The sequence below is a fragment of the Anomaloglossus baeobatrachus genome, chromosome 9, assembly GCF_048569485.1.
Source record: "Anomaloglossus baeobatrachus isolate aAnoBae1 chromosome 9, aAnoBae1.hap1, whole genome shotgun sequence".
Lineage (NCBI taxonomy): Eukaryota > Metazoa > Chordata > Amphibia > Anura > Aromobatidae > Anomaloglossus > Anomaloglossus baeobatrachus.
Window position 1 is genome coordinate 110,225,042 of NC_134361.1, and position 19,422 is coordinate 110,244,463.

At 44.9% G+C, this 19,422-nt stretch overlaps 1 long non-coding RNA gene across 1 annotated transcript in view; it reads right to left on the reverse strand.

Annotated features, from left to right (window-relative positions):
* Positions 1-19,422, reverse strand: part of LOC142250527 (uncharacterized) — a 119,656-nt gene that overhangs the window by 27,937 nt on the left and 72,297 nt on the right. Inside the window, exon 2 of the long non-coding RNA XR_012725209.1 lies at positions 118-518. This is a non-coding gene — a long non-coding RNA (uncharacterized LOC142250527). The remainder of the gene's footprint in view (positions 1-117; positions 519-19,422) is intronic.

Below are 19,422 nucleotides of genomic sequence, written 5' to 3' on the forward strand. Positions count from 1 at the left end.
CAATTGTATGAATTATTTGGCAATTGGGTACAATTAGGTGCTTGCAGTTGAGGGTGGATCAGTGGTTAATAGCACTATTGATTCAAAAAAGGAAGATATAAAGTGGGCGGTACTGACCAAGTGTATCCAAACTTTCTTTGTTTGTCAATCCATAAAACCACTGTGAAGGATAGTGCGTGAATGGGGAGCAGGAAATGTTCGGACGACGGCCACTTCGCGTGTGTAGAGGCGCACTTCAACAGGTCCTGAACCATCACAGGTGTTCAGACCAGTACTTTAAAGTGCAACAATAGAAGATACGTGGCTAGTAGTGCTGGAATTTTCTTGTCATTATTGTTTAGCACTGTTGTTTTACATCACTGGAGTCCAGGGTCCAAATCTGAGCAAGTACAGCATTTTCAAGTAGTATGTACTCTCCGTGTTTGCGTGAATATCTTTCCAAACTTCAAAGACATGCTGATAGGGAGTTTATATTTTGAGCACCCAGTGGAAATAGGGATGATGATCTCTGTAAAGCGCTGTGGAAATTAAGGGCTCTCTGTAAGTAAAATTAATAAAAATTTACAGTATATACAAAGTGATTATTTTTATTATTAATCCATAATTCACAACACAAATGTCATCAAAAGCATTAAAACACAGAAAAATTATACAGAAAAAGGGTTCTGCTGTTCACCTGGTTGACCTGCAGTCCAACTGCACACCTTAATCCATTAATCCAAGACGTATAAAGTCTATAATGCTATATAATATATTACAAAAGTGGTAAGAGATCTTATATTTGAAGGAGGATTTATAGGCAGGGTGACATCTGCCACGATAAATAGAGCACAACTCAGAAGCACCCCAACATGCGTTTTATTTCATACTAGCTGTAGTACCCGGGCGTTGCCCGGGATAGTAACTGTCTCTCTGTCTCTCTCACAGTGTGTGTCTGTCTCTGTCTGTTTCTCTGTCTGTCTCTTTCCCTGTCTGTCTCTTTCCCTGTCTGTCTCTGTGTGTCTGTCTGTGTCTAGCTCTCTGTCTGTCTCTGTATTAGTCTCTCTGTCTCTCTCTATCTTTGTGTCTCTGTGTCTGTCTGTCTCTATCTCTGTGTCTGTCTGTCTCTATCTCTGTGTCTGTCTGTCTCTATCTGTGTGTGTGTCTCTCTATCTCTCTCCCTCTCTGTGTCTGTCTCTCTCTATCTCTGTGTCTGTCTGTCTCTTTCCACGTCTGACTCTTTCCAGGTCTGTCTCGTTCCAGTTCTGTCTCTTTCCAGGTATGTCTCTTTCCCCAGTCTGTCTCTTTCCCCATCTGTCTTTGTCTCTTTTGCCGTCTGTCTCTTTCCCTGTCTGTCTCTTTCCAGGTCTGTCTTTTTCCAGGTCTGTCTTTTTCCAGGTCTGTCTTTTTCCAGGTCTGTCTCTTTCCAAGTGTGTCTCTTTCCAAGTGTGCCTCATTCCTCGTCTGTCTCTTTCCCCATCTGTCTCTTTCCCCATCTGTCTCTTTCCCTGACTGTCTTTGTCTGTGTCTGTCTGTCTCTTTTGCTGTCTGTCTCTTTCCAAGTCTGTCTCTTTCCCAAGTCTGTCTCTTTCTCCGTCTGTCTCTTTCCCCGGTCTGTCTCTTTCCATGTCTGTCTCTTTCCAGGTGTGTCTCTTTCCCTGTCTGTCTCTTTCCACATCTGTCTCTTTCCCCGTCTGTCTTTGTCTGTCTCTGTCGGTCTCTTTTGCTGTCTGTCTCTTTCCAGGTCTATCTCTTTCCCTGTCTGTCTCTTTCACTGTCTGTCTCTTTCTCCATCTGTCTCTTTCTCCATCTGTCTCTTTCCCTGGTCTGTCTCTTTCCCCGTCTGTCTCTTTCCCCGTCTATCCCTGTGTGTCTTTGTCTGTCTCTCTGTCTGTCTCTTTTTGCTGTCTGTCTCTTTCCTCATCAGTCTCTTTCCACGTCTGTCTCTTTTCCCGTCTGTCTCTTTCCAAGTCTGTCTCTTTCCCGGTCTGTCTCTTTCCAGGTCTGTCTCTTTCACTATCTGTCTCTTTCACTATCTGTCTCTTTCCCCATCTGTCTCTGTCCCCGGTCTGTCTCGTTCCCTGGTCTGTCTCTTTCCCTGGTCTGTCTCTTTCCCCGTCTGTCTCTTTCCCCATCTTTCCCTGTGTGTCTTTGTCTGTCTCTCTGTCTGTCTCTTTTTGCTGTCTGTCTCTTTCCCCGTCTGTCTCTTTCCACGTCTATCTCTTTCCAGGCCTGTCTCTTTCCAGGTGTGTCTCTTTCCCCGTCAGTCTCTTTTCACGTCTGTCTCTTTCCTCGTCTGTCTCTTTCCTCGTCAATCCCTGTCTGTCTCTCTCTGTCACTTTCCCTGTCTGCCTCTGTCTGTCTCTTTCCCCGTGTGTCTTTCTGTCTGTCTGGCTTTTTTTTTCCTATCTGTCTCTGTCTGTCTCTGTCTCTTTCCCTGTGTGCCTCTTTCTCTGTCTGTGCCTGTATGTCTGTCTCTCAGTCTGTCTCTCTCTCTCTCTCTGTCTCTTTCTGTCTCTCTCTATCCGTCTCTCCACCGACATCATATTACCTCACACATAAGCTTCTTATACTATGAATGTCCTTTGTTCCTACAGCAACCAATCAGAGCTCCTATTAATAGCCTGTAGCTCGCAGCTCCATTCACTTTAATGGAGGCATGTTTTTTGGAGAGTAACTGTAAAGCGCAGGGTTAAATTTTCTTGTCAAAACATAGTCTATGACGTTCCCTGAGTCACATGGGGTGTCTGTGCAAAATTTTGTGATTGTAAATGCGACGGTGCGGATTCCTTTAGCGGACACACACACACACACACACATACACACACACACACACACACACACACATACATACAGTACACACATACACACATACACTCAGTTATATATATTAGATTAATTTTGTATAGACATTGAATGAAGGACAGAACAGTGTCAAAAATGTCAGAAACAACCATAATATAGTAAAGATGGAAAAATTACAATGCAAAGAAATGTTATAATTGTCATAGACAATGTGATACCTATAACGTGCAGGCAGAATATACAGCAAGGAAAGTCATATATGTCAAGAGTTATCTCTATCTTAAATAAAATATAAAATTAGTTGTTTTGTGTGTGTACAGTATATGAGGAACAAAATGAGTTTTGGCCATTATATGAATTGTCGTCTCCATGTTCCCAAGTTATTTTCTTCTGTAGTCTTTAGTCTCTATAATGTTCAGCTGTTTTTGGGCTAGTAGGTGGAGACTAGCTGCTATGATGTATCAGATACACAGTACACAGAAATATCGGGGATTCCTGCTCTCCTGTCTCTATGTTCAGAAGCAGCAACAACATGGAGCTTGTGATACAGCAGTACTGAGCAGTGCGACTGTGAAACCAGAAGAATTTGCTGATAAAATTCAGAATTAATTGGTCCACCAATGATTAAAATCCATCCTGGCCAACATGCAGCAGAATAGATTATGTAGTATGAGATTTTTGTGCTGCAATGCACTGTTGTTCTTTTTCAAAACATAACGCTTCTGTGATGCTAGTCACTACTTACGAGTAGTACAAACGGTAGAGTAGTCAGGAAAAGCCGGGTCTGGTACCAGGAGGACACATATGGACACAGGGAGCACACAAAGGCATAGTCAGGTAACAATCAGAGGGTCAGAATTTTGGGAAGGCATGTAATGGATTCAGGGAGTAAACTGAAACGTGGTCAGATAACGTTTCAAGGTCAAAAGCCAGGAAGTCACAACAGAAATAGGGAGCAAACAGAGAGGAGTCAAACAACAGTCCGCGGTCAGGAAACCAGGATCAGAACACAGGCTGGAACCTAGGCCAACAGCACAACAGCAGAACTAGAATGTACGACTGGCAAGGTTCTGGGAGAGTATGATCAGTTGATCACTAAAGAAGCAGAGCAATTACCCAGAAGATGGAACACCTGAGTAATCAGCACCTCATATAACATGCATGGAAGCCTGCACTGTCAATTAACCTGCCAGCCAGTAGCCCAGGAAAACACAGCAGAGCATCTCCTACTGTGCAAGATGCTCTGCACAGAGGAATAGTGACAGCTTCTCATTTAAACGAAAAATCCCTATTTTGATATCACAACATTTTTCCAATTATCTTTCTGACTTGTCCAGTTGATCTATAGCAAACTACAGATGGGTATGAATTTTCTTTTTTGAGAGCAGTGGCTTCTCCTTGCAGTCTTGACATTCACAACATTGTTGTTCATTGTCCTCCTGATGGTAGGCTCATGAACATTAAACCACTTCAGTATTATTTTTATTATTTCACTCCCCCCCCCCGAGTGATATTACTAATATATTTTCCCTGCATGTGATAGAATATTTACCACCTGCTGTCTTCTGCTGTTATCAGTGTCATTCTTCTCTACACTGTGTGCAGAATTATTAGGCAAATTAGTATTTTGATCACATGATAATTTTTCTACATGTTGCCCTACTCCAAACTGTATAGGCTTGAGAGCCAACTACCAATAAAGTAAATCAGGTGATGTGCCTCTCTGTAATGAAGAGGGGTGTGGTGTAATGACATCAACACCCTATATAAGGTGTGCTTAATTATTAGGCAACTTTCTTTCCTTTGGCAAAATGGGTCAGAAGAGAGTTTTGACGGGCTCTGAAAAGTTCAAAATTGTAAGATGTCTTGCAGAGGGATGCAGCAGTCTTGAAGTTGCCAAACTTTTGAAGCGTGATCACTGAACAATCAAGCGTTTCATGGCAAATAGCCAACAGGGTCGCAAGAAGCGTGATGGGCAAAAAGGCGCAAAATAACTGCCCATGAATTGAGGAAAATCAAGCGTGAAGCTGCCAAGATGCCATTTGCCAACAGTTTGGCCATAATTCAGAGCTGCAATGTTACTGGAGTATCAAAAAGCACAAGGCCAAGGGACATACTCAGGGACATGGCCAAGGTAAGAAAGGCTGAAAAACGACCACCTTTGAACAAGACATGTGACGCCCCTGGCGCCGCCAGGTGGTCACAGAAAACATATACCCCACACAACACCATCCCACACCAGGTTCCATCAGCCATAAAACCCTAACCACCCCCCTCAGGGTAGGAAGGACACATCAGTGGGCGGGACCAGGCAGATTGGGAGCGCCCACCTAGGGGTCTTGAGAATCCGGGGGAGGGAACCAGTCAGTGGAAGTTCAAGTCAAGGTCGAGTTCAAGTGGCAGTGCAAGTTTAAGTTTAAGCCTAGTGAAGGGTAGCCAGGGTAGTGGCCCTGGTCTACTGGCTAGGTGGCAAGCAGCGGACCGTGTCCAAAGGCGACGGGATTCCGGTCGCGGGAAATCCAGAGTGAACCGGGACAGGGTTGGAGCCCGCCGTACCGACAGCGGAGATCCGGTCCAGAAACCGTGCACGGGCGGTGTACCTGGACCCTAGTTAGAAGACGTTTGCAAGCCCCTTCTCTATTTAACCATGCCGGGAGCAAGATTCCAGACGTTGTTTCAGAGTGTTAGCCCAGATAGAGCAAAACAACAGCCCACCGCGGCGGATAGGGTATCCGCAACAACCCACTGAGATCCCAAGGGTCAGTTTTCGCGGGCACATCTCCCAACCAAAACCAAACCGGGAGTGGACGTCCCCGTTCCATACAAGATCATCTAAAATAGAAGTAAAATACAGAGTGCCGGAGGAAGGGACATTGGTACACCAGCCGGGTGTGGGAACCGTATACACCCTGAAGCGGCAGCCGGCCACTGACACCTTGGTTTACCAGCAGACTCGTGTGCATTTATTCAGTCGTGAGTACACCAACACCCTCCGGTCCGGCCCGGTGCATCACCACCAACAGCCATCACCTCCCGTGTTCTGGACACTGAGACCCGGGGCATGCACCCCTACCCACGGAGGAGTTAACATCCAGCTGCCATTCCATCACCCCCGGGTGCTCCCCAACAGCAGCGGTGGTACTCCATCTTACCACACACCGTGGGTGGCGTCACGAAGTATCTAGAACAATCCCCTGTACATATTACACCCCTTTTCATTTGAGTGTCCGCACAACCCCCGGGTCCGGAGACCCCTAGAGCCACTACGGATCTGGATCCGAGCAGCCCGCTGGTAACATGGGGGGCGGCACAGATACACAAGAGAAAATGTCAAGACTGGGCCAAGAAATATCTTAAGACTGATTTTTCAAAGGTTTTATGGGCTGATGAAATAAGAGTGACACTTGATGGGCTAGATGGATGGGCCAGAGGCTGGATTAGTAAAGGGCAGAGAGCTCCACTCCGACTCAGACGCCAGCAAGGTGGAGGTGGGGTACTGGTATGGGCTGGTATCATCAAAGCTGAACTTGTGGGACCTTTTCGGGTTGAGGATGGAGTGAAGCTCAACTCCCAGACCTACTGCCAGTTTCTGGAAGACAACTTCTTCAGGCAGTGGTACAGGAAGAAGTCGGTATCATTCAAGAAAAACATGATTTTCATGCAGAACAATGCTCCATCACATGCATCCAACTACTCCACAGCGTGGCTGGCCAGTAAAGGTCTAAAAGATGAAAAAATAATGACATGGTCCCCTTGTTCATCTGATCTATACCCCATAGAGAACCTGTGGTCCCTCATAAAATGTAAGATCTACAGGGAGGGAAAACAGTACACCTCTCGGAGCAGTGTCTGGGAGGCTGTGGTGGCTGCTGCGCGCAATGTTGATCGTAAACAGATCAAGCAACTGACAGAATCTATGGATGGTAGGCTGTTGAGTGTTATCATAAAGAAAGGTGGCTATATTGGGCACTCATTTTTTGGGGTTTTGTTTTTGCATGTCAGAAATGTTTATTTCTAAATTTTGTGCAGTTATATTGGTTTACCTGGTGAAAAGAAACAAGTCACAGAATAAAGGAAAGAAAAAAAGAAGAGGACAACGGGGCGCCAAATCTAAGTGTAGATGTGTGTAAACACAGATTGTAATGATCATACGAATTTTACACTCACCGTGCAGATTTCTTCTGTTTTCGCTAGTATGATCCGTGTAGTGGATCAACTCTCTTAATAATCCTCCAGTATGCAGCACGAATCCCCGGGAAAATCAATGAGAGTCCTGAACAGGTGCTCCCACGTGGGTAATGGAGTAAAGACAAAATCCCTTTCAGCGCTTGCGGAGGATAAATGGGATATCAGTGCAAGTTTGCAAAAACTTCAAGAACAAGGGTTTATTAGGGGTTCAATAGAAAGCGGACAATTACGGACAACGCGTTTCAGCTAACAAAAGCCTTCATCAGGTGTAGTCTACATTGGTATTAAGAAAATCTAATTTATAGACTGATCTGTCTATGTGTATGATGTAGGCGGGTATGAGGAACATGGGTGTGTACTTCCAATTAGATTATCGCTCAACCTCAAGAGGTAAATGGTGGTTCTTGTGCTGAAATCCTTATATGGATCATGTGTAGGGGCAAGCAAATATTGCTGCTATGCATGAATGATACAATTTATGAATGAAAAAGAATAAAAATTCTAATTGTTAATAAGGACAATTTTGGTGTTTAAAATATGCGGTGATATAAAACACATAATAATTTATTCAGATTAAAAACACAATTTATTTTTTTTCTCTCCCTTTCCCCTTTTGCTCTCTCCCTTTCCTTCCCTTTTCCTTTAGAGAATAGTTTAAAATTCATGCACTTATATAAAAATCACTTCCAGATATATTGCACTTATAAATAAGAGACAAAGAGAAAAAAAAAATATATATATATATATACATATACATTTAGACATTCTCTATCACATCGTTCAAACCATCTGGGTATAAGGTTTTCAGCTTAAAAATCCAATAGGACTCCTTCCTATTTAATTTTTTAAAACTGTCACTATCGTCCTCTGCAATTCTTTCTACAGGGGTCAATTTTATATCAAAATTTTTTTGATGTTTGATTAACAGGTGTCTGGAGAGACTATGTTTAAGAAAACCTTTTTTCGCATTGTACCTGTGGCCATTCATGCGTGACCGCACCGTTTGTGTGGTGCGGCCAACGTACTGAAGACCACAGTCGCAGCTGACCACATAGACTACATGGTCACTGTCACATGTTAGATGTTGATTAATATTAATTGTCTCTCCTGTACTATTTGATGTGATACTATTCTGTTTGTGACTAATAATACCACAACAGAAGCATTTTTTTGATCCACATTTGAAAACGCCCGGGGGTTTTTGTGTGGAGAATTTTGCTGCACTAAAAACTGACAAAGGTTTTTTTAAAACAGTCGGTGCAATAATATTCTTCACCGTTATCCCCCTTTTAAATGTAATACCTGGAACCTCTGGTAACCATTTATTTAAAAAAGGATCCATTTTTAAAATGTGCCAATGTTTTTTTAAAATTGTCCTGATCAAATTACTACCCTGGTTTAATGCAGTTATAAAATTATATTGCCATTTTGTCCCTCTGTGTTCAATTTTTCTTTTGTTATTATTCCCATGTGGATTTACCTGTTGTTCTGTGTTTAACTGAATCAAAGTAGTATTTTCTTTATTTTTTCTATCCAAACAATCCCTCTGGGGTTTTTTAGGTTTATCTCAAAGGCTTCTGTTACTAATTTTTGGGGATATTTTTTATCCAAAAATGTTTTTGTTAAAATTTTGGAATTGTTCAATATAATCTGACTTCAAAGTATTATTCTTCCGAATTCGTCGATATTGACTAAATGGTATATTCTGCTTCCATTTAGGATAGTGAGCACTACGAAAGTCAAGAAATCCATTTGAGTCAGTTTTTTTAAAGAAGGTTTTAGTTATAATTTTATTGTCTGCATAATAATGAAAATAAACAAGTGAGATGGTAATATATTTGGTTTTTATTAAGTTGCCTAATAATCCTGCACAGTAATAGTTACCTGCAAAAACAGATATCCTCCTAAGATAGCCAAATCTAAAAAAAAAAAACTCCAACTTTCAAAAATATTAAGCTTTGATATTTATGAGTCTTTTGGGTTTATTGAGAACATAGTTGTTGATCACTAATAAAAAAAATCCTCAAAAATACAACTTGCCTAATAATTCTGCACACAGTGTAGAAGTGACATGTTGGATTGCTATAATATTTTCTGCGTGAGCCGGAGGTCACTTCTCAGTGTAAGTCTATGAGAGTCAGAGCAAGGCTCTCATAGACTTACACTGAGAGCTTGTGACCGTTACCTCTGACTGAGGTCACAAAATGGTGGAAAGTGACCAGAGCGCACTGTGAAGAGGCTGGTAAGTGTTTTACTAGGGCCATGAAACAAACATTAGTGATATCCACTCCAGAGGTGAAATAGAAAAAGAAGCTGAAGTGGTGCTTTAACATTAGAACATTGGTCATCAAAACAAGTTTTACCGAAAATGATCATAAATTTAGTCTGGCAGATGAGGATTTTTCATCCATCATGTAAATTCTTAGGGGATTTTTTGCCTGACTGTTTTATAGAGCAGATGCTAATTATGAATGCAAAAACGAGAGTACAAAAGTGGTGTGATTGCTGATCATGTTTCATGAAGCAGGTTTGTATGGCATGTTATTTTAACCTATAGCAATCATAAAGTTTTAAATTATTATTATAGTAAAATGAAAACATGAAGGCAATACAAACAACAAAACAGTGATATGTTTCTCTACGCCAGAAGGCAAAGGCAATGCAAAATAAGTCTTGTTTTTGCTTCTGTTTTGGTTGCTTGCCATCATATGTTACAACATGTTGATGAAGTTGGTAGTTCTAAGATTTATTATTTTAAAGCATAACTCCAGCCTTTATTTTATTGTACCGCTGGAGTGATGTTATAAATCTAAGTACCTTGCCCTCGTTATTACACTCACCTTACGGTGGCTTCATTTTCTATTGCCGAAGAATTGGTGAATATCAGTGATTTGTGACCCGCTAGAAGCTCCAGTGCTTGATGCAGCACGCTAGAGGTCATAACTCAATACAAATCTATGGGAGCCTCGTTCTGGCTCTCATAGAGAAGCATTAGGAACTCATGACGTAACTTCTGATTTCCAGCCAGTCAGAAATTATGGGCTGAAGATGGCGCCACAAGATCGGAGTGATGGCAAAAAAGCTTGAAAACACTGGAAGGTAAGTATAAGAATGGGGGCAGGGGGCTTACATTTAAAGCGCCACAATAGTGCTGATAAAAACCTGCTAGTGTGGTGCTTGCATGATTCCGTTGAAGTTGTGTTTTTTTCAATATCAGCACGTCCTATTTTAGCACTGAATGAAGTTGGGTAGATGACAGTGCCTACAGTCCTTGGTGAAACTCACTGCAATCTGGATAAAGATATAGTTTAAATGTGAGCCTAAGAGATTGTCAAACTAAAGCTGGCCATACACATGAGATTAATGTTGGCTGCACTCGTTATTAGCAGCAGGACTGGCCAACCATCTAATGTGTATGGGAGCCTATCGACTCTCCTCGGGGTAGGTATCAGGGGAGGAAAAGCTCAGATAGATTCATTTTAACATGTCTGATCCTTTTATTCTCTGTTGTGTTCATAAACCTCCAGAGGTGTCTGGCAGCGCTTACTGCTCTACCTCATACAAAACACAAGCATGTTTGATTGAGAAGAGTATGCTAGTGCGGACAGGGGGGGAGAGGGGGTAATGGGAGAGGTAAAGATCGACCAACAGATAACTAGTGTGTATGACTAGAGTGGAGTAAATGGGAAGCCTTCTGTGAGAGTGGCCTGGGGTGGTAGTCGTGGGCAAGGAGCTCCTCGGTAGCAGTGGTCATCCTCAGTGGTCCATGCCCTGGCCACCTCCATAGAGCAAGGGGTAAGGGATTGGTCACGGTGGTCTTACCTGGGTGTATGGTTTTTGTGCGTGCAAGCCATACCTGTGTTTAGGCCTTTGTGCTGACCAGGATTCTTCCTCTGGCAATTCCCAGCCACAGATACTGATTTGTTTTTCAACAGTATTTTACTCAAAATTACGCACAGTTTTGCCAATACATTGTTACTGCAGGCAAAACACTTGAGCAAGTCTTTTACAGTACAATCGACTTCAAGGCACGGTTTTACTGTGGGCTGCTCCATCATTCCTGGTACTATTTCTACTGTTTGCTCATCCACCTCCTTACTGCCTGGCACCACAGTTTCACAAAATAAAGTCATAGAGTCCCGCATGGCCATGGTCTCGTTCCACCCACAGGGACCCGTTCTATATAAAAGTTTTGAACACCATCAGACAAAGCTTGTCTACTGTAATCTCCATGCCGACCTGTTTGCCCTGATCTATGCCAAGCCTCCTCTTGAGGACTAGTACTGCTGGAGTCAGTCCACTGACCGAGAAAGCTATTTAGAGTTCGGGCCTGGAACTCATGACTTGGGAACAGAGGTGCCCTCTAGTTGTCAATTACTAGAGTCCTTCCTGTATGCTCTGTCAGGTCTTGAATGCCACAAACACCCACCTTCTTTGGCCTAAGGTATCTATCGGGCTTGCACACTCCTCTTGCTCGCTTTAATGCTCACTAGTACAGCCTTCTAACTACACCTCCTCAATTGACTAGACTCAGACAGAGTCAGGCTGTATCCTGCAGCTGGCTCCTCCCCATGTGGGCAACCCAAGAACTTAACTGTTCCCTGCCTAAGTCCTCCTTTGCTACGCAGAACCTATTCTCTTTACCAGGGAGCTGTAACTAACCCGGCCGCTAACTGGCTGCACTTATAGTTTTTGCTTAAACGCATTACATACATACTGTAAATGCAATTCAAATTATTATAATTCAACGGTGATCGGTGTCTTCAGGGCAGGGGCGCACGCCACCCTCTTACCCTTCTCCCACTATTGCTGATTATTGCCTCCACACTTCTGGAGCTGACCGTGGACATCAAAAATTGTTTAATGCAGTAATGGTTCCTATTTATCTTCCTTTAGATTATTATTTATATACAGTAGAATAAAAAGCCTTAGTGGGATGAGTTTTATGATTATTACGAGTATTATTATGAATGCGTCACTTTTTTCCCCTCCTGTTGTGAGGTTTCTTGGGCATTTTTACCAGGTTACTGTAGAAATGAGTTTTTGTGCTGGTGATAAGGAAATAAGAATCTCTCATCCGCAGTGTCTCATCTTTACTTTGACACATCGCTGTAACCAAAGGATCTTAAGAACAATATTACATTCGTTGATAAACTCAGACTATCCATTCCCCGTCTGGTCTCTTTCAATAAGGTTTTATTTGCAGACCTTGTGGAGATCGGTGTATGACTTTGTCAGTACTTGCACTCCAGGGATGGATATTGAATTGGAATATCAGATAGAACAAATGGTGATTCATTTTTTCCAGACGTGTAACCTCTCTTAAATGGGATGATTAATATCAATGCTTCTTTACAGGGACACGCTATTTTCTATTTGCTAGAACAACCAAGATGAGTCACCAGTGAAAAGGTGTCTCGGGCTCTTAGATGCTGAGCACGCCTAGATGAAAGGACATGTTCATGCCAATCAAAGTATAATGAGTATATATTTACTTCCGCTGTGTACCAATATCCAATGCTTAAGTAACTCTGATATTAAATTATGCTCAAGATTGACCCAATTGCATTTTTATTTTTTTAAATCAAAATATAGCAGCAATACTTTTCACGATATAGCAATACTAAAGAATAACTAAAGTGAAGTTTTATATTTGGAAAAGGTGTGAAAATATGCATAAACTGCAATTTCCTAATATGTTATCATAGCAATCTCATCAAATCGCCAAAGGAAAATTCCAATTTTCACACCTATGGACTTTAGTATTGTCATGATTTTAGCATGGCTTTGACTCTGCAGAACCAGTGGAAGTATTTTGTCCCGAGGTTAGGTCCGAAGGGAGAACACACTGCTGAGTCATATTGCTCTGAGTTTAGACAATGGTCGGCAGAGGTGCAGTGGAACATCTCAGCTATTCGGTGCCAGTTTAGGACAGGCCTATCGGATAAACTTAAGGATGCCCTGGCCCTACATCCTCCCACCAGCTGGTTGGAGGAGACCATGACTCAGGCCGTCCACATTGACCAAAACTCTGGGAGAGAAGGGGGGCCCGGCAAGAGACTTTGTTATGCCCTTTTGGTACCGATGCTCCGTCTCTCACTGAGCCCATGGAAGTCGGGGCAGCCAGTGCAGATGAGAAGGAGAGAATGACGTTGGGACCACATGTTGTGCTTCTATTGTGGTAGTTTTGGACATTGGAGGAAGGATTGTCCGGCTTGCCCTCCAGCTCACAAGCCATTGGGAAAAGCCTAAAGCGGGCTTTACACACTGCAATCTCCCTAGTAAGATCGCAAGCGATCATACCCGCCCCCATTGGTTGTGTGACACGGGCAAATCGCTGCCCGTGCCGCACAACCTCGCTTAACCCTGTCACACGCACTTACCTGCCCTACTTTCTAAGGGGGCGGTTCGTGCGGCGTTACAGCGACGTCACACGGCAGGTGTCCAATAGCAGAGGAGGGGCGGAGATGAGCGGGAAGTAACATCCCGCCCACCTCCTTCCTTCCGCATTGCCGGAGGAGGCAGGTAAGGAGATGTTCGTCGCTCCTGCGGGGTCACACACAGCGATGTGTGCTGCAGCAGGAACGAAGAACAACATCGCTAATAAGCAATGGACGACCTCTCTGCGGCAAACGATTTTGACCGCTTTTGCAATCAGTTAAGGTCGCTCATAAGTGTCGCACACTGCGATATCGTTAATGATGCCGGATGTGCGTCACAAACACCGTGACCCCGACGATAATTCATTAACGATATCATAGCGTGTAAAGCCCGCTTAAGTCTGGATGGTAATCGAGGAGGTCACTCAGACTTCCAGGTACCCTTTATCTCCTCAATAAGGTTCTTCTTAATGTTGATCTGTACCGCCCCGGGGCTCGGCCGGCTGCCGAGACACTCGGATCCGGGCTCATCGGTGGGTGGCTCGAGTTCCTCCCGGACCCGGGGGTCACGTCGCTCTGAAGGGATGCTGGCCCTACGTGAGGGGTGGTGTTCGGTGGGGAGGTCCACGGCCGAGGCCGCGGTTGTTTTGGGATGTTACGTTCGTGACGCCACCCACGGGTTGTGGTGAATGGATGGACACCACCGCTGCCGTTGACTAGGCTCCCGGGGACGGTGTTGCGCAGCTTGGTGTTGGTAGGGGGTGATGGTCCCGGGGGGCCCGAAGGAGGTGCTGAGGCAGGGGGATGGATGCGTGCTGGCGTGTCGGTGCGGTGCACGGCCCGAGGGCACTGTTGTACTCACTATTACAGACACACTGGAGTCTCTGGTGAACCAAACAAGATGGTGGACGGTGCCCGCAGCCGGCTGCTCTTTTCCCCTTTTTCAGGTTGGTGGTTTCCGCCTTTCTCCTGCACCTCCCTTTTAGTAGAATGGTGACTCCTATGCCTGAGCAATGGTAGTCCGCTCCCCAGCTTTGTGTGTTTGCCGGTAGAGCCCTTTTGCCCGCAGACGCTGGCCCGTGGGATCTCGATGCCTGGGTGGTGGCTTTCTATCCCTATGGTTGGGCTGTTGTCTTCAGTCGGGTCTTGGGTGGGAAAAGTCCTAAAGTCCAGACCTCAATCAGTGAATTCGACTCGGTCCAGTGGCTTCTGGGCCTCGTACTGGGTCTGAGTACCCCTCCTGGTGCTCCTGTTTCCAATCGGTTCCCCGGTTCGGAACCGGTGGGCCACTACCCGGTCCCAGTCCCTTACGGTTCCACCGGCTGTAATCCCAGCTCCTGCAGGCGGCCACCACCGTCTGCCTCCTGGCCACAGGGTATCTGGGCTCTGACGCAGATCCCTGACACACTTCTCCTCTTTGCTACCACTCTCCTCCACTGCTGTCACTAATCTGCTGTTTTTTCCGCCTCAAACCATCCAAACTCCTCGGTGGACGTGGCTTACTGCCTGGCCCCGCCCCCCGGGTGTGAACGTCAAGTCCTGAGAGGGGTGACTCAGGGTTTTAAGGTTGGCTGCTGGTACGTTTTTAGGGGAAGGTGTTTGTGTAAGGGCCTACCTGTGACTACCTGGTTAGTCCAGGGCATCACAGATCTGCAATGCAGGGATCTGGTTATGTCGTCTTCCTCCTTCGTGGATTGTGGATCTTCTGTGAATTTTATTGAATCTGAGTTGGTTTTGAAATTAGAGATAGGGATAGTTAGGTTGGAGAAATCCATTAAAATTGTTGCTATTGATAAGACTTCGTTGTCTCGTAACTTGGTGCAGTTTGTTACGGAGGATTTCACACTTAGGGTGGCATCCCTCCATTCTGAACTTATTTCTTGTTATGTTATGGACAAACTCCTTGCAGGATTGGTTTTGGGAATTCCATGGTTACAATTACATAATCCTGTTATCGATTGTTTTCTCGAGATATTGTCAAATAGGGTCCTGATTGTTGTAAAGGTTGTCTTATATCTGTTCAAATTTTCTCCGCTAGTCCAGAGTGTCCTCCAGAATACCTGAAGGACTTCGGAGATGTGTTCTTATAAACAGAGTCTGAGGTTTTGCCACCCCATCATCCATATGATTGTGCCATTAATCTTGTCACAGGTGTTAAATTGCCTAAGGCTCGTTTGTATAATCTTTGTGGTCTAGAACAAGCCACTGTGAAAAAATGCATTTGCAATAGTTTGCGTAAAGGGCACATTCATCCTTCTGTCTCTCCAGTCACTGCAGAACCAGTGCATGTATGTTGTCTCTGAGGTTAGGTCCGAGAGGAGGGGCCTGTTCGGTTGTGCCTCGTTATGGAGGTCACGCCGCCATAGCTTGGTATTGTTACCTCTGAGATGCCGCAAGTAATTTCCTGCTTAAGTTCCTGCTCTGCAGCGTGCAACTGGTTCCTGCGAGTGCATTCTGATCAAGTCCCGGTACCTAGTACCATTCTCCCTGACCTCCATCCTTCATACCAGGCCTGACCTCCCTGTCCTCCTGACTCCGGTCCTGTTCTGTGTCCTCACCTCCACTCCCTCCCCTGTGCGTACTTGTTCTCCCGGCCTCCGACCTCGCTTTTGTTGTTTGACTTTGGCTTGCTTACTCTTCGGTACAGACGTTACATCACCACATAGACCTGGGCTGATTGTCTATGCCTGCGCTTGTGTTAGCGACCTTTAGTGGGCCTTTGTCTTACTGCACTCAGGAGTTCTTCCTCTACCTGAGTCCCAGCACCCCCTAGTGGTAGCTTTACATTCCTCTAGTGGGCCCCTGTCTTACTGCACTCAGGAGTTTTTTCTCTACCTGAGTCCCAGCACCCCCAAGTGGTAGCTTTACATTCCTCTAGTGGGCCCCTGTCTTACTGCACTCAGGAGTTTTTTCTCTACCTGAGTCCCAGCGCCCCCTAGTGGTAGCTTTACAAAAATTCAAATTCACTACTACCGTGTTTCCCCAAAAATAAGACACTGTCATATATTATTTTCTGCCCTGAAAAAAATGCACTAGTGCTTACTGTTGGGTAGGGCTTATTCTCGTGGAAAGAAGGTTGGGGGGAAGCATTTTGTGGATATTTTTATGTGAACATAACCTAAGGGCATTTGCAGCTGTAGCAGGGAAGCTGAAGTTAGCACACAGTGGTCGCAGTACTGCTGCTGTAATGTGGCTCGGTGCGGTAGCCGTGGGCGAGGTCCTCGTTTTCTACAGCCAGGCATGTGGTACTGTTACTGCTGTGGACACCTTCAGCTTCAGCTTTGCCGTGCTCTGAGCGGCACCAAACCCCTTTATTCCCAAGAGGAGGAAGCCTGACAAGTTTGTAAAATCACAGTCCTTATTAGCGAAGAATAAACTTACGAACAAAGGATAGCAGGTATTATACTTTTAGCTTTTTTCTGTGCAATTCAGAGGCACATGCATAGTGGTTCCAGATGGTGGCAAAATACTTGTGAACAGTACAGTTGAACAGCATGGCAATAGGGGGGACGCTGTTTTTAAATGAAACTAACTTAGAGGGGTTCTTGCTAACTACCACTGTACTAAACACACCCTTGTCTGACCGAATCCACCTTCTCTTGAAGGCTGTTCCACAGAGTCCAGAATACTACTGTAGCAGTAAAGCTGTTTCAGTCCCAGATTACCCCACTCGCCTGCTTAACAGAAACCGACTTCACTGTAGGTTCCATGCTGACACTTGCTCCCTTGTCCTTGTCACACACACCCAAAGTTGTTCTTCTTTTGTTGAGGGTGTCCTCACATCTCTTTAGCTGAGCAACGACTACTCACACAAGGACTTCTAACAAGAAAACAGTCTCTTTCCCTAAACTGTAGCCACTCCCACTGTGGGGTAGTCCCAACTGTTAACTCTATCTGTGCCTGTTGTTGGGCAGAACACAGCTTTCTCACATGGCAATGCACAAAATTCTGCAGGCAAAGATTTACTCTATGTCCAGCAAACTCATTTAAACACTGCACATCACAATTCACATTACATGGATACGATTGGTGTCTTCAGGGGGAAAGGTGACAGCCTGTACACATGCTTACACTGTCATCCTTTTTGTGAAACACATTATATGTTCACACAATGTGTTTTTGGATTCTGCCTTAAATCCGCCAGAAAAAATGTTTTATAAATGTTAAAAATAATGAATATATGCACTGGAATGTCAAACCAACTTGTGCCTATGTTCAGTCTTTTTGAGCTTCTATCAACCACTTCTGGCTTGAAAAGCCGTGAAAAGGCTAAAAGAAGCGTCCTGATCATTCTTCAGGCGGCTTTAGTGTGTAAGCTGCTCTTTAGTTTATATATGCAGCAGCATAGTGGCTCAGTGGTTAGCACTATAGCTTGGTAAAGAAGACGTTTCTGGAAAAACAGCACCGTCTAAAAGACACTGTGTGCACATACCAGTGTCTATAACCTATGGTATTTGTATATAGGATTGTTTACTTTTACCATGGTCACATTAACAAGATATCAGTTATTAGTGCCTTGTCCTGTAAGCCTTATTCACATCTGCATTTGATCCAATTTTTGGGGACCAAACTCGCCCATTCTAATGCATGCAACATTGATGGTATATGTGTGCTGTCTTTTTGAATCACAAGACATGTGAATGATGCCTAAAACAGAAATTCATTGTCAATCCTCAATTCCCTATCATTATGTTACATAGTTGATAAGACTGGAAAAATAAACTGCCCCATCCTATTAGTATTGTACAGGCTAGGGCTACATGGCAATTTTGTCTAAAACACAGGTCTTGTGGCCAAAAATCACTCTATACCGCTGCTACATCACAGTACAATGAAGGTGAATGGGGGACACAATGTGACCCCTGGGGTACTGCAACCCGCAACAAAAAAGATGGAAAAAGTCCCACTGGTTGCAACTTTTTGCATTTATCTTGTCACAATGCCATTTTTTTTTTTAAATACATGTAACAAAAAAACCTGATTTAAATTTTTTATCGTAGTTTGCCTTTAATAGGACTGATAATAAACAGAGATTCCATAAGTGAACTAACACTAATGTGCTACTTGTCACCACCAAAAACACACAGCCAGGTACAACACACAGCCATTAAAGCCTAGCCATCCCCTCGTGCTAATAAGGACACACCAGTGGGCGGGATCAGGTGGATGAGAACGCCCACCTAGGGGTCCTGAGGTGTCAGAGGCGAGAACACAGTAGATCTGAGTGGAGTTAAGTCTGGAACACAAAAGGGAACAGTTATGACAACAGTCAGACACAGTAGTTCAAGTTGAAGTGGAGTTAAGTGGAGTTCTAGTCTGACAGTGGAGTCAGGGGTAGGGGCCCCTGGACTACCTGGCTAGGTGGCAGACAGTGAACAGGGCCACAGGCGACGGAGATTCGGTCGCGGGAAACCTTAAGTGGACCGGGACGGAGTCGTAGCCCGCTGGTGCCGACAGCGGCAATCCGGTCCGGAGGCCGTGCACAGACGGGGTGCCTGGACCCCAGGACAAGGAAGGTTGTATGCCCCTTGTTAATCAACCAGCAGAGGACGAGGTTTCAGGCCTTGTTCTCCAGAAGCCCAGAGAGTGAAACGGAAGCCCAACCCGGGGGATAGGGTGTCCGTCAGAACCCACAGAGATCCCAAGGGTCAGATTTCACGGGCCACAGCTCCCAAATACACACAGAACCTGGAGTGGACTTCTCCGTTCCATGCGAAGTCGTCCGACAGAAGTGACAAACACAAAGTGCAGGAGGAAGGGACACCCGTTCACTAGCCCAGGTGTGGGACCCGAATACACCCCCAATAGCAGTTTGTCACTGGCAACTTGGTTTACCATTGGACTTGTGTGAGATTACTGAACTGCAAGTACACCATTGTCCCCCGGTCCAACCCGGTGCGCCACCTCCAGTAGCCATCACTCCCGTGTTCAGACCACAGGCCCCGGGACTACACCTCCCCTACCTGTGGAGGGGATCCCATCTTGCTTCCCCGCTACACCAGCCCCATCACCAGGCAGCGGCGGTGTCACCATCCCTCGCCGCAACCCACGGGTGGCGTCACCGACACAA